This window comes from Oncorhynchus tshawytscha, linkage group LG27, assembly GCF_018296145.1.
Source record: "Oncorhynchus tshawytscha isolate Ot180627B linkage group LG27, Otsh_v2.0, whole genome shotgun sequence".
Taxonomy (NCBI): Eukaryota; Metazoa; Chordata; class Actinopteri; order Salmoniformes; family Salmonidae; genus Oncorhynchus; species Oncorhynchus tshawytscha.
The window spans coordinates 6,224,496-6,238,161 of record NC_056455.1 but is presented as its reverse complement, the minus strand read 5'-3'; the positions used below and the strand labels follow the sequence as shown (position 1 = coordinate 6,238,161).

The 13,666-nt window shown below is 40.4% G+C and overlaps 1 pseudogene; it reads right to left on the bottom strand.

The window, feature by feature from the left end:
- Window positions 1-1,097: 1,097 nt before the first annotated feature.
- LOC112225943 lies at window positions 1,098-4,830 on the bottom strand (annotated as a pseudogene).
- Between the last annotated feature and the right edge of the window lie 8,836 nt (window positions 4,831-13,666).

The following is a 13,666-nucleotide window of genomic DNA, read 5'->3' as shown; positions in this document are numbered from 1 at the left end:
TCAAATAAACCTACCATTAAAATTATAGACTGATAATTTCTTTGTCAGTGGGCAAACGTACAAAATCAGCAGGGGATCAAATAGTTTTTCCCCTCACTGTATCCTGAAGGAGGAGTCATTACATGTCACATTCTGTATACCTGATTCACACTATAGGGCCGACCTGAACTATACCCTGCTGGCTCTGATCATTTCTTTTCACATAGTCCTGCAGCGTTACAGTAACTATGGTGGCTGCGTAACCCGTTCAGCCCAGTGCACCTTGGCTTGGCTCGGCACAGTTTGGCTCAGCTCAGTTTGGCTGAGTAGTGTGAAGTAGATACAGTAATGAAATCCCATTGTGCACATTGCTTGTTTTAACTGATGCCATCTGGGTAACCTGTTCTTATCACTTCTAAGAAGTTCCTGGCTGTCCTCACAAAACCAGGCCTGCTGAAAAGGACTCGGAGTTAAGGCCTACAATTGAAATAAAAAACCCATGATCTGGAGGTAGTTAAGATTATACATGTCGTATACACCACAAATATCTCTGGCAGTTTAAGTGCTCCCTTCAAAAAGTCATAAAAACATTTTACTCCAGGAATTCATCTTGAGAGGTGATTATCCTTTTCCAAATAATCAGCCATTAGAATTAGAATTCTAAACTGTCATCACACTGTCATCTAAACTGTCAACACATCACACTGTCATCACCTTGAATTTCACGTGAACACATGAGCTTATGTGAAGTTAATGTGGTAACATGTGGCAACATATAAAGCAACATGTGAAAACATGAAGCTGCACATGTGAAAACGTGATCACAATGTGAAGTGTTCCAAAAACATGTTTTCACATGATTTCACATGTGACATTTCATGTGAAATCATGTGATTTGTACACGTGTGAAATAATTTTGTTTCTCTGTGAAGGCATTTGGGGCCAAAACCCTACGCTAACTTGTTAAATCCATGAATAACTTGAATTCTCATGTCTACCATTGACCCCAATAACATAGTTTACATGTCTGGGTTAACGCATGTAAATTCAGCCCACAGGTAGGATTCAGCCCACACGTATCAAATTATTCAGTAGTTCAATAATCACTGGCACCATGATAGGCCTACTCAATTTATTGAATGACAGTACAAGCAGAAAAAAGAAAATTCAATGATCAAATGTAATTTTCATTAACAAAGTTTAAACAAATGTGAAAGGAAAGGAACATAATTATACAAAAAAAAGAATAAATACAGTGAAAACTAAATGTAAATGAAGTACTGTATGTAAGCCACATTTGCTTTCTCAGTTGTTGCCAAGCCAGTTAAGGAATGTGGTCATATTCAGCCCATATTGTTACCTTTGTCTAATGCGGAGGATGCGTCCCAAATGGCACCCTATTCCCTATGTAGTGCACTACTTTTGGTCTAAGGTAATGCACTATAAATGGAATAGGATGCCATTTGCAACCCTCCAGAGTGATGCATCCAGAGTCATTGGTCTCACCCACTTCATCTGGGTGGTAATGAATCAGCAAAAGCACTTGGGTAATGTTCCCCTTCAAGCAGGCCTCAAGTAGACTTAAAATCCCTCCTTTCACATTACTTTGAAGAAGTTTTTTTTTCGTGTGTCACGGTTATACGAGTAATACTGAAACCCCAACTATTTGGATGTATCAGACATTACATAGAATTGTAGGAAAAAAATGGGTCAATATTGAGAAATAATTGAGTTTTGTGACAGAAAGAAAAACGATACGAATGTAGAGGCAACCCTGAAGCAATGAATCATTTTATCGCCTTGGAAAGGAAAGACCGAGCTTCTCAACGCAAGCTAATTGGTTGACCTATAGATTTAATGAATATTTTTGAACTGATTTACCATGAGCCTCATGTAACAAAGGTGAAGCAGCAGAGAGAGAACTGCAAAGACCGTCTGGCATGTCGTGTGTTGTTGAGGCCTTATGCTCCACAGGGAGTGAAGAGGAGTAAATAGTCCTATGTGGCTCAGATGGCAAGAGTATTGGTTAGAGGGTTGTGGGTTTGATTCCCGCTGGTGGTCACATACTCTGAAATATATGCACTGTACTGTAAGTCCTTTTGGATAAAAAGCATCTGCTAAATGGCATATATTATTATTATATTGTAATTAAGTAAGTAATTTAACATGAAGGGCACCGGTCCTGTTCCGTTTACTGTGAGAACCCTGGAAGAGGTCTCGATCTCTCTGTCCCAGTCATGGACATAACTCAGCCTACCCTGGGACCGAGGCGAGGGGGCATACTGATCACAGAAGGCTGGGGCTGCAAACTATAGACAGGGACACAAAAATTGTACCGTGTTTCAACTTGAAACTTTGGTTTGGAGGGGTTATGGAGCCCTTTCCTAGCAGGTCAAGGTTCCATCTGTGGTCGCGGTCCCACACCTCAAAGTTCAAGGCTCTGTTAGGGAACACAGAGAGTGGGTTAATGAGAGAGAGCACTCTAAGTAAGAGCAGTGGTAATACACAAAATATTCACAATGCTGTCTAAAAAATGTTTTTTCTAAATGTGTCTTCTTCTTTTTTTTACTCTTACAAGGTTTTATAGAATAGGGAGCATAATTAGCAAACTGGAAACTACCCTGGAGATCCCACCGACAAAGACACTGAGAGCCCAAAACACCCTTAACATATGTCTTGCTGCTCCACTTATTCCTTTGTACCGGAAGCCTATACATAGTTACCCTCAAGAGACGGATCTGACTATTTAACATAAAAATTGAAAAAAAAAAAAACTCACTGTCTACTTTTCAAATCCACCGTTCTATACTGAATCCTGTAGTTCCAGTAGGGGAAGTCATTGTTCCAGATCACAGGAGTGGAACTGCCTTGCTTTCCGTAGAAGACCTTGACGTAGCCATCTGTCTTAGATAAGTTGTCGCCCCAGAGCCCCGTAGCTCAGACCACCGTCACATTCATCCTGGCCATGCCCGGTTTACAGGGGCAGCAGTTGGAGTCCACGTTCCTGTGACCGCTACACTTACAGATGCAGTCTTTGTTGCGTCTCCCCATCTTGCAAGCAGAAGGGCAGGAGGTGGACACAGCGTACTTCTGGATGTAGTCTCTGGCGGCATTGCGCAGGTTGGCCTTAAGGATGGGGTTGTCTCTGGCCAGGAAGTGCAAGGAGCTGAGCTGGTAAGAGACCACACCAGGGACCTTCTTCCGGTACTTCTGCCAGGTTTTATAGTCAGACTTAATGTCAGAGTTGAAGAGGATGTTCACAACCTCAACGTTGCCGCCCTGCACTTCAGTGATGCGGTCCGAGAAGGTGGCTCCGAAGCTATGGCCTGTCTTCAGTTTTTTGCTCTGGGACTTAATTGGTCTCGGCGCTGATCGTGACACCCTTGATGGCGCCACTGGCTTCCACCCCCAGACAGTTGCTGACAGAATGGAGGGAGAGGCCGCTCATGGCAATCTCACAGGTGCGTATGGCTGTGGTGGAGTGCACCCAGCCCCCAAGTTCACCTTGTGGATAGAGTGACTATCAGAAGATGGAGATGAAGTGGCTGTAGGCAGGGCCGGTCTTGTGAGTGTACGTGCTGGGGAGGTTTTTTAGGGAGTCCTGAAACTCCTGGCTCAGGGGAGGTTGGGTTCAGAGGCGGAAGCTAAGGACAGGGAGAAAGGTATGATGAATGAAAACAACTTCAACAACATGGAGAACACTGTTTTTTCCGTACAAAATCTATATAAATTGCTGTTGGCTTTTTTGTTGTTGCTTTAGACGGCATTCATTTACATCCTATGGCACTAAAATCAAAACCTTGACTCACGTGTAGTATTTGCATTTGAATTTATGGCTGGTGAAAGAGAACGTGTCTTTGGTGGAGTGGTCTCTGGCGAACATGGCAGTTTTGGAGTGTGCACCTCCAACAGCAACCCCCGCAATGCCCTTGATTCCCAGGCCAGCCTTCCAGCTGACACTGGCAGAGTTAGTGGTCTCCTTCAGAACGGAGCTGCTCGACTCGTACATCTGGCTGCTGAGGCTCCGACGACACATCACCTTTGTGCTCCAGTCCAGTACGGAGAGCGGTAACTTCTTGACCTGGCTGTCCATCAGAGTGTTGGTGCACAGGGTGCAGTTACCGTCGTGCCCACCCACCATGAACTTCCGCACATCCACCACAAAGGTGCCGGAGGTCTGCATCTTGACGATGTCAAAACCCTCTCCGGCCAGGTTGTGACCGGGTGACGAACGGAGCCTTCTGGCGGTCAGTGAAGGAGCCAGTGTGGCAGCTGTGACAAACAGGGAGGAAGAGGAGGAGGAAGAGTAGAAGGTTGACAGGCATTGCAGGTGCTGGGAAGAGAGAAAATTGACAAACGTGGTGTGACAAAGGCAGGGGATAGACAGAAAGAATTTAATGAGGGATTTTTGAAATAAAGTTATTATAAGATTTTCCAATTGCCATCCCACTGGGCAAAGACGTCACATCAACATCACAACAAAGGATGTATTTACTAAATTTGGGTGTAATATTAAAGGACAGATTATTTTTTTAAACGTCTCAGGTCACTGTGAAATCCACACGGAAGTTCATTCAGGCATTCCGAGATTTGTATTTCCCACATTGCCTTGAAAAGGTCAGTAAAAAGTGAATGAATTGGAAAACAATATAACATCGTTCATACATTGGATATAAGAGGAGTTACTGATGCAAACATCTTGGATTCAGATCTAAATCCAAGCAAAGGAAACTGGTTGACATTTAATGGGAAGATTTTGCTGTACATATGAGAGAATCATTTTGATAAAGTATATCTTAAAAAAAAAAGGTAATTTGAGGAACAAACTCATTATTTGACTTACTGAGCCTCCATCATATCCTAAAGAGGACTTTTTACTTAAAAGATAAATAACGATTTAGTTTTGTTTTCTATCTCTCAATTTCTCCATACTGTGCAACAATGATTACAGTATTCATACTCTTCACCGACTGGCTCTCTCATTTGAACTGTCTTTGAGAATCCAAATAACTAAACCTTATATTAGGCAGTATGTCCTTTTGGACCCTCGAGCTCTTTCAATTCTTTGGATTGTGAGTAGTTCTCTTTGGAAATAGTCAAGTGAGTTAACAATAGATCATGGGTTCACAATAGTGACTACATGACCATCATGTCGATGAAGAAAAGAGATCTGAAATTCAGAATAACGTTACTTCATTTCGAATATGAAAAGCAGGGTCTTTATATCAAGTGATGATTCATAAAATATGCACATTGAGTGGCAGTGAAACAACAATAGTGAGTTTTCGACAAGAGGAATGCAATCAAATGATTTTGGACTCACCTCACACAGAGACGTTGGTATTTCGAGGTGAAATACATTGGATAGGACAACAGTAAACCTATCTTTATATACCAACACACAGTGTGTCAAATGGGGAGTGGCTAACAGAGATACACCCATTTATGGAGTAGTCTGTGCCAAACCAAAACAACCAACCAAGCACAAACTCTCATACACACACACACACACTTTCTCACAATCTCTAACACCCCAACTATACCCATACACACAACACAAATACAAGGGACAGGCATACTTAATAACAAAAACGTTGACTTCGCTGCTTAATTTAGCCTTATTTAGTTTGACAATTTCCCATTGACAGACCAGTAAAATAGTTCTGACACACACTCTGTCTTGTTCCCTCCAACTGCATATTTGTATGACAGTCCCAGCCCTGAAACCAGATTTACATTGCCAAATTTACATTAATGTTGCATCTTTCAAGATACCTTTGTAGTGTGCACATCAGTAACTGTTATTTTCCAATCCGTTGCACTATGCACAATTGCTCCACCATTTCCTGGTTGCTAAAACTCTAGTAGTTCGCCAAATTCCAGTTTATGTGACAAAATGAGCTGGTATTGTGTAGAGAATCATTGCACCATCTAAACCTCTGTGATATATATTTTACGTAAACAAAAATATTATTATTTCTGCTGTTTGAATCTGAGGTACAAAACAAGTAACAAAAACAAAACAGCATAGAAATAGTGCACATAGAACAGATCCACCGCTTCTTAGACTTGATTTCAAGTAGAATGATACATCTATAAAACACATTTCTATGTGAATTTGGTCAGGTCGCACAAAAATGTTGCATATTGGCACTTTAATGTCGTGTCTGAAGTGAACTTGGGCAAATACTGTAAACATTTTAGACAGATTGTCCTGTATGTGTGACAAATGTATTCCAGCACATTGTTTAGTACACACACACAAACATGTCATACAACTTTGTATTAAAATGTGTTACTATTATAATGTGTTACTATTATAAATGTGTTACATGAATTAGGCAACTAACATACAGAAAATGTATTGAATATGGCTCTCAACATTGATTTCAGAAACAGGGTTTGTTGAGCAGCAGATAATTCCTTGAGTCATTTTCACTCATGGTGCATTTACCCCAGTGTTTTACCCAAAAGGCTCAGACTTTTCTGTTTTCATCTACATGTGATGTCCCCCATGTCTCACTGGGCCATGGCTCCAGGGGACCTGCTCTATCTTGGAGCCAAGGCAAGGCTCTGGTTACTTTCTGGCAGGCTCCTGAGTGGCGCAGCAGTCTAAGACTGCATCTCTGTGCTAGAGGCATCACTACAGACCCTGGTTCGATTCCAGACTGTATCACCACCGGCTGTGATTGGGAGTCCCGTAGGGCGGTGCACAAATGGCCCAGCGTCGTCCGGATTAGGGTTTGGCCAGTGTAGGCCATCATTGTAAATAAGAATTAGTTTTTTAACTGACTTGCCTAGTTAAATAAAGGTTAAATAAAAAAAATGCCATGACAATGGCTAACTGTGAATGTTTACACCTTCTCACAAAGCAACAGTCTTGCGTGATGCAGTTGTTGATTCTGCTCGCCACAAGTCTTAAGGATCACACTCCTGATGGAAGCAAAATAACACTCGAGCTTACATTAACATAAAACAATGGCAGTCCACTGGTGTGGGGGTAAGTCTCAATGGAAAAGCACCATTAGTGATGGGGGTACAACATGTTTTCAGAGAAATAACATTTCCATCGGCTCATTATAGCAGCTGTGATGCTGGTACAAGTAGAGATCGGAGTTTTATTGTTAGATTCCAAAATGGTTGTTTTGTTTATTTAGTAGGCCTAGTTGTGTAGTTGTAGTGGTAGTATTAGTTGTACTAGTAGTAGAAATGACTACAGTCGACACATTGCTTGGGTATGTTTGTAAGAGTGTAACTGTGTGTGTGAGAGAATTTGCATGTGTGTGTGTACAGAGCAGCCTCAGAGGTCTTGAAAGGAAAGAAGACAAATAGATGACTCAGCAGAAAAGTTGGAAAAAGTCACACCTCTCAAATGGCTCTGCCGAGACGGCACCTTCTCTTATAACACAAAGAGGAACATAGTTCCTTTTTTTTTTATAGCAACTCAGTCAAAATAAGCTTCATCTGCTTGTCTTTACTTCTCAATTCACTCCAAAAAGTTGGTCAACGGACAAATTGCCTGCCAGCATGGTTTTTGCTGAGCATGCTGCAATAAGTGTTGCATGTTACTGTCTGCTTGGTCTGGTTTGAACGAGGGTGTGGGTTTCCATGTTTCCATGTCCGTCTACTGTAGTCTGTCTGTTGCAGTAGTGGTTATTCGTATGTAGCCTAGTGAAATGGGTTGTTCAATCCTTTAGTTGGGTAAGCTCAATTCAAATTCAGACCACAATGTTGTAGGCACTTCAAAATACAAACTACATATGCACCACAGCCATTGTCATGGAACTAATTAACGCTACATTTTTCATACAGGGGAATCCTCTAACCGTCTGAGCAGCTAGAGGAAATCCCATATACTTACATGGCTTGAGATATGACCTCAGCAGATTTACAATAAATATGTATATTTATAAAAGTACATATTTTTGTTAAATGTGCTGTAATTAAAAGGTAAATGATGTTTCATGTGAGGAATTATACTTGGTTACAGATTAAACCGAGATCCGAATTTGACATGTAACCATGCAGGCCTCTGAGAGATCAAATTATGTTCAGACTAACCGGCAGGATGTGGAGACGTAAGGGGACTGATGACAGACATATAGATTTACTGTTTCAGTTTCAGGCGGAAGCCAAGCCATCAAACAATGTCACAGAATTCCAAAATAAAGGCCAGGGCCTGGTGCCCACTGCAGTACTTTACTGACAACTCAGCACTCTGCGCGAGATGCTGCGAAGACAATGAAACACACCAGGAAGTGGATGGAAAAGTCCAGAATGAGACTTTTATTCTTAGTTCTTCAACATGGATTCAGATCAGATAAATCCCTGATACTGCTATGATGATGTACTATTTCACATAGTCATGGCAGAAATGGGGTGCTATAAAAAACAACCTTAGTCTCGTTGGATTTCTTCCAAAACGATGAGACAGCAAGCCAGGAGACGAGGGAGAATTGTATTGCCGTCTTCAGAAAGGAGACGAGAATGGGAGAATTCAAAACGGTTCATTTGTGACAGTGCAAGATGGAACAATGCCTTTGCCTTGAAAATAAAACTTCTCATGTGAATGGCTCAAAAAGAATGAGCTGAAATGTAAGATGTTTTATTTTTTTAAAGCCCTATATCCGAATAACAATTAGTGATTGTAAACACCAAATTAGGGCATCAACATACTTGCCTAATCCCTTATCACCTCTCCACAGTATAGTTACAGGCCAGCTGGACCCACAATGCACTGCAACATGTTACGCTTAACTGACCATTGGGCCAATTGTATGTGTGGGTGAAATGGTGTTATATTGTCCCATTACAGATCCCTGGCACGCCTCCTTGGTCACAATCATTCTTTCCATCCCTCCTCTCCTCCGGCCCTTCAAGTTAAAAGTCCACCGAGTCATAATGCTGCAGTTCCTGCTCCCCCTAGAGGCCAAAGAGGGCAAAGACATGCTCAGCCATGTACTAAAAATGTTGATTTCCAATTTAGATGGAAATTGTGGTGTCCATCTCATGTTTGATTAGCAAAGGGCATTTTATCAGGGTTTTTCTTTTTGGTAACTCACAGAAACAGAAGTTGTTGCTTCCTTAAAAGCTATTGACACCAAGAAGTCTTTAGGGGCTGACAATATGGACCCGTCTTTGCTTAAGTATGCATTACCATTACTGGCTCAGTAACACACATTTTTTAAATTTAACTTCAGTATCAGTAAATATTCCAAAAGTGTGGAAAGTAGCTTCTGTGTTGCCACTCAACTCCATAAGGGCGGGGATCGTAGTGATCTCGATAATTATCGACCCATTTCCAGGCTCCCTTCTCTTGCGAAATTCCTAGAATCTTTGGTCAACAAACAGCTACGTTATTATCCTTCTGTAAATGGTGTTCTTAATATTAATCAATCCGGATTCAGACCTAATCACAGTACCACTTTGGCTACCATGCATGTTGTAAACGATATTGTAAATGCCTTAGATGACAGAAAGAATTGGGCTTCCATGTTTGTAGACTTGTCAAAAGCTTTTGATGCTGTAGAACCATGTTATTCTGCTGAGTAAGCTGTCCCTGGTAGGATTGGGTACTGATGCTTGCCGATGGTTTGATAATTATCTCAATGACAGAACTCAGACCATCAAGGTAGATGGGGTCAAATCTGAGTTCCTTGAATTACATAAAGGGGTCCACCTTTCCTCTGCCCTCTACTGTTTACAAACAATATAAATATCATTGGTAATGCTGTAAAAACAAAATCGATTAATTTGTATACAGATGATACAATGTTGTATTCCATTGCTGGATTGGATTAGCCTTTTCAAGTTTTAAATCAGATTTTCTAGCACTGCTGTGGTCACTATTGGACCTAAAGTTAGTGCTAAATGCAAACAAAACAAAATACATGTTTTTTTCTAGGTCCCATAAACCTGATTTGAATGAACTTGTAATGACTAGTTTGAACTTTCCACAAAGTGAGTGAGTTCCTTCCTACAAATGTCTTCGTATCTGGCTTGAGAGAAAACTGTCATTAAAAACAAAAAACATGTCACTGAACTGGTGAAAAAGGTGACATTCAAGGTTGGTTTATTTACAGAAACAAAGCATGTCTGACTTTTGTTAAAAGGAAGGAAATGGTCCATTTTGATTATGTGGATATTGTCTATATGCATGCAGCAGCATTTGCACTTAAACCTCTAGATGCTGTTTTCCATTGTGCCCTTAGGTTTATTACTGGTGATGCTTATAGAACTCAACATTATGTTTTTATCAAAAAGAGGGTTGGAGCCTCTTTGTATGTAAGGAGAGAGCAGTATTCTCTTGTGTTTATTTACAAAGCACTCATGCAGAAATGTCCTTTGTATCTATCATCATTAATTCAATTTAGACTTAGAAATTACCAAACCCGGTCACAGGCTTGGATGACACTGGAGGCCCCTTCTGTCTCCATAGATTTGGTTTGAAATTTTTCCCCCTTTATGAGGAACAACTCATAAAGGATCTCTGAAATGAGATGTTCTGGTCCCCCTTGGTCAGCTCAGAGAAATGATCAGAGACCTATGCTGGTAAATGTGTCAATTTTTCTTAATGTGTTTGGTAATTTTGTATATTGTACAGTGCATTCAGAAAGTATTCAGACCCCTTCCCTTTTCCCACAATTTGTTACGTTACAGACTTATTCTAAAATCGATTAAAGAAAAGTTTTCCCTCATCAATCTACACACAATACCCCTGAATGACAAATCGAAAACAGGTTTGACATTTTTGCAAATATATTACAAATTTAAAAAAGAAATACCTTATTTACATAAGTATTCAGCCCTTTGCTATGAGATTCAGGTGCATTCTGTTTCCATTGACCATTTTATTTATTTATATTATTGAACCTTTATTTAAATTGTCATCCTTGAGATGTTTCTTCAACTTGGGAGTCCACCTGCGGTTAATCCAATTGATTTGGAAAGGCACACACTTGTCTATATAAGGTCCCACAGCTGACAGTGCATGTCAGAGCAAAAACCAAGACATGTGGTCGAAGAAATTGTCCTCAGAGCTTCAAGGCAGGGTTGTGTCAAGGAAGAGATCGGGGGAAGAGTACCTGCTGGAGTCTTATATCTCCCTCATTAAACTAAGCATCAGCTGTCAGAGCAGCTTACCGATCATTGCACCTGTAAGCAGCCCACCCACTACCTCATCCCCATATTGTTATTATTTATTTTCTTTTTCATTTGCACCCCAGTATCTCTACTTGCACATTCATCTTCTGCACATCTATCACTCCAGTGTTTAATTGCTGAATTGTAATTATTATTATGGCCTATTTATTGCCTTACCTTCCTAATCTTACTACATTTGCACACACTGTATATAGATTTTTCCATTGTGTTATTGACTCTAAGTTTGTTTATCCCATGTGTAACTCAGTGTTGTTTGTGTCACACTGCTTTGCTTTATCTTGGCTAGGTTGCAGTTGTAAATGGGAACTTGTTCTCAACTGGCCTACCTGGTTAAATAAAGGAGAAATTAAAAATGTAAATACATTTATTAAAAATGGAAGAAGTTTGGAACCACCAAGATTCTTCTTAGAGCTGGGCGCCCAGCCAAACTGAGCAATCGGGGGAGAAGGGCCTTGGTTAGTGAGGTGACCAAGAATGGTCTGAATGCCAAGCGTCAAGTCTGGAGGAAACCTGGCACCATCCCTACGTTGAAGCATGGTGGTGGCAGCATCATGCTGTGGGGATGTTTTTCAGTGGCAGGGACTGGGAGACCAGGATCGAGGGAAAGAGAACGGAGCAAAGTACAGCCAGATCTGTGATGAAAACCTGCTCCAGATCGCTTGGGACAAGTTTCTGAATATCATTGAGTGGCCCAGCCAGAGCCTGGACTTGAACCCGATCGAACATCTCTGGAGAGACCTGAAAATAACTGTGCAGCAATGCTCCCCATCCAACCTGACAGAGCTTCAGAGCATCTGTAGAGAAGAATGGGAGAAACTCCCAAATTACAGGTGTGCCATGCTTGTAGCGTCATACCCAAGAAGACTCAAGGTTGTAATCGCTGCCAAAGGTTCTTCAACAAAGTACTGAGTAAAGGGTCTGAATACTTAAGTAAATGTGATATTTCCGTTTTTTTATTTAACATATTTGCAAAAATGTCTACAAACCTGTTTTTGCTTCGTCATTGTGGGGTATTGTGTGTAGACTGATGAGGGAAAAAAATATTGAATCAATTTTAGAATAAGGCTGTAATGTAACAAAATGTGGAAAAAGTCAAGTGGTCTGAATAATCTCTGAATGCACTGTATATACTGTATGTTTGATGTTTTTACACAGGGCTCATATGAAAAAGAGACCATGACCTCTCTGTCAAAATCAAGGGAAAGGGGGATACCTAGTCAGTTGTACAACTGAATGCCTGAAATGAAAAGGTTCTTCCGCATTTAACCAAACCCCTCTGGTTTGATGATACTAATATCTACAAGTGTTATGGTTATAAAGGTCAATCTTTTCAAACCAGCGGGTATGTGGAGGATCTTAGATTGCTGCGATGACCCTGTCTCTCCCTGTTGAGGTTACCCGATTAACTGATGCCAGCCAGGAGATACCAGCGCTACACTTAGCAGAATGATCCAGCGCATATGAGATAATGAAAAATAAGAGAGAAAAAAAAACCACTCACAGTCTTAGGATGTGTCCTTTTTTTTGTATCCTCTAACTAAAACAAAAAGGTAGAGGCTTGGTAATGTACTGTATGTAGGCGATGTTCTTTCACTCGCACAGAGAGTGGGCCTATTTAGAAAAACACTGTTACAGTGACGGTATTGCTCGTGTATCCATCACTGCACTTAATCCCCCAACATAACTGTACTAAAGACACATTGGTTTACGGTGTGTTTGTAGGTAACAGCGATAAATAATTATGTCAGGATGCGAGGGAGGCCATCCTACATGGTTGTTGTAACTGTGAAGCCTGAAGCTAATTATAATACAGTGTACGACAGGAACAGCGAAATCAATTCCTTGAGGGCTACAGTATGTATAGCCTGGTTTGCCTGGAGGGAGCCTCCACAGCTCTAAACAAGATAATTAGCTCTATCATTTGGTCAACAATTTTGTTTGTTTTTGTGAGTTATATGTCTTTGAAATAATTATAAATAATCAAGTTGAAGTACTAGCCTATATTTGGCTTAAAAAAATAGGGAAATCACCATAATAGCCACACCGTCTTGCAAAAACAAATCGCCCTAAAAGTAGAATTTCAAAGAAGGCTCTGTAACACCCTTGACAGGACAACTGTGTAGATAATATTATGCAAATGTTTAAATATGTAAAGTAACCTCTAAGCATGACAAGGAGTCAAATGTGATTATTTGACCTTGTGGTCACGCATTCACATCCCTTTTCTAAGGAATCAGGAACATATGTAAAGCAACCTGCTTCTGCCAGTAAGAGGCGATAGCTACCCAAACAATTTTTTATTTTATTTTAATATATTACAAGAACACTAAAGTATACTTAAATATACAACAAATAAAATATATACTTTCTAGTATATCTTAAGTATAATATAAGTACACTATCATAAACCTTCCATATACTTGTTAAAAGTGTACTTTAAATCACTGTTTTTCAGTCTTTTAGTATACTATAAATATACCATCATCAACCTTCAATACACTTATTAAATGTGTACTTTAAATTA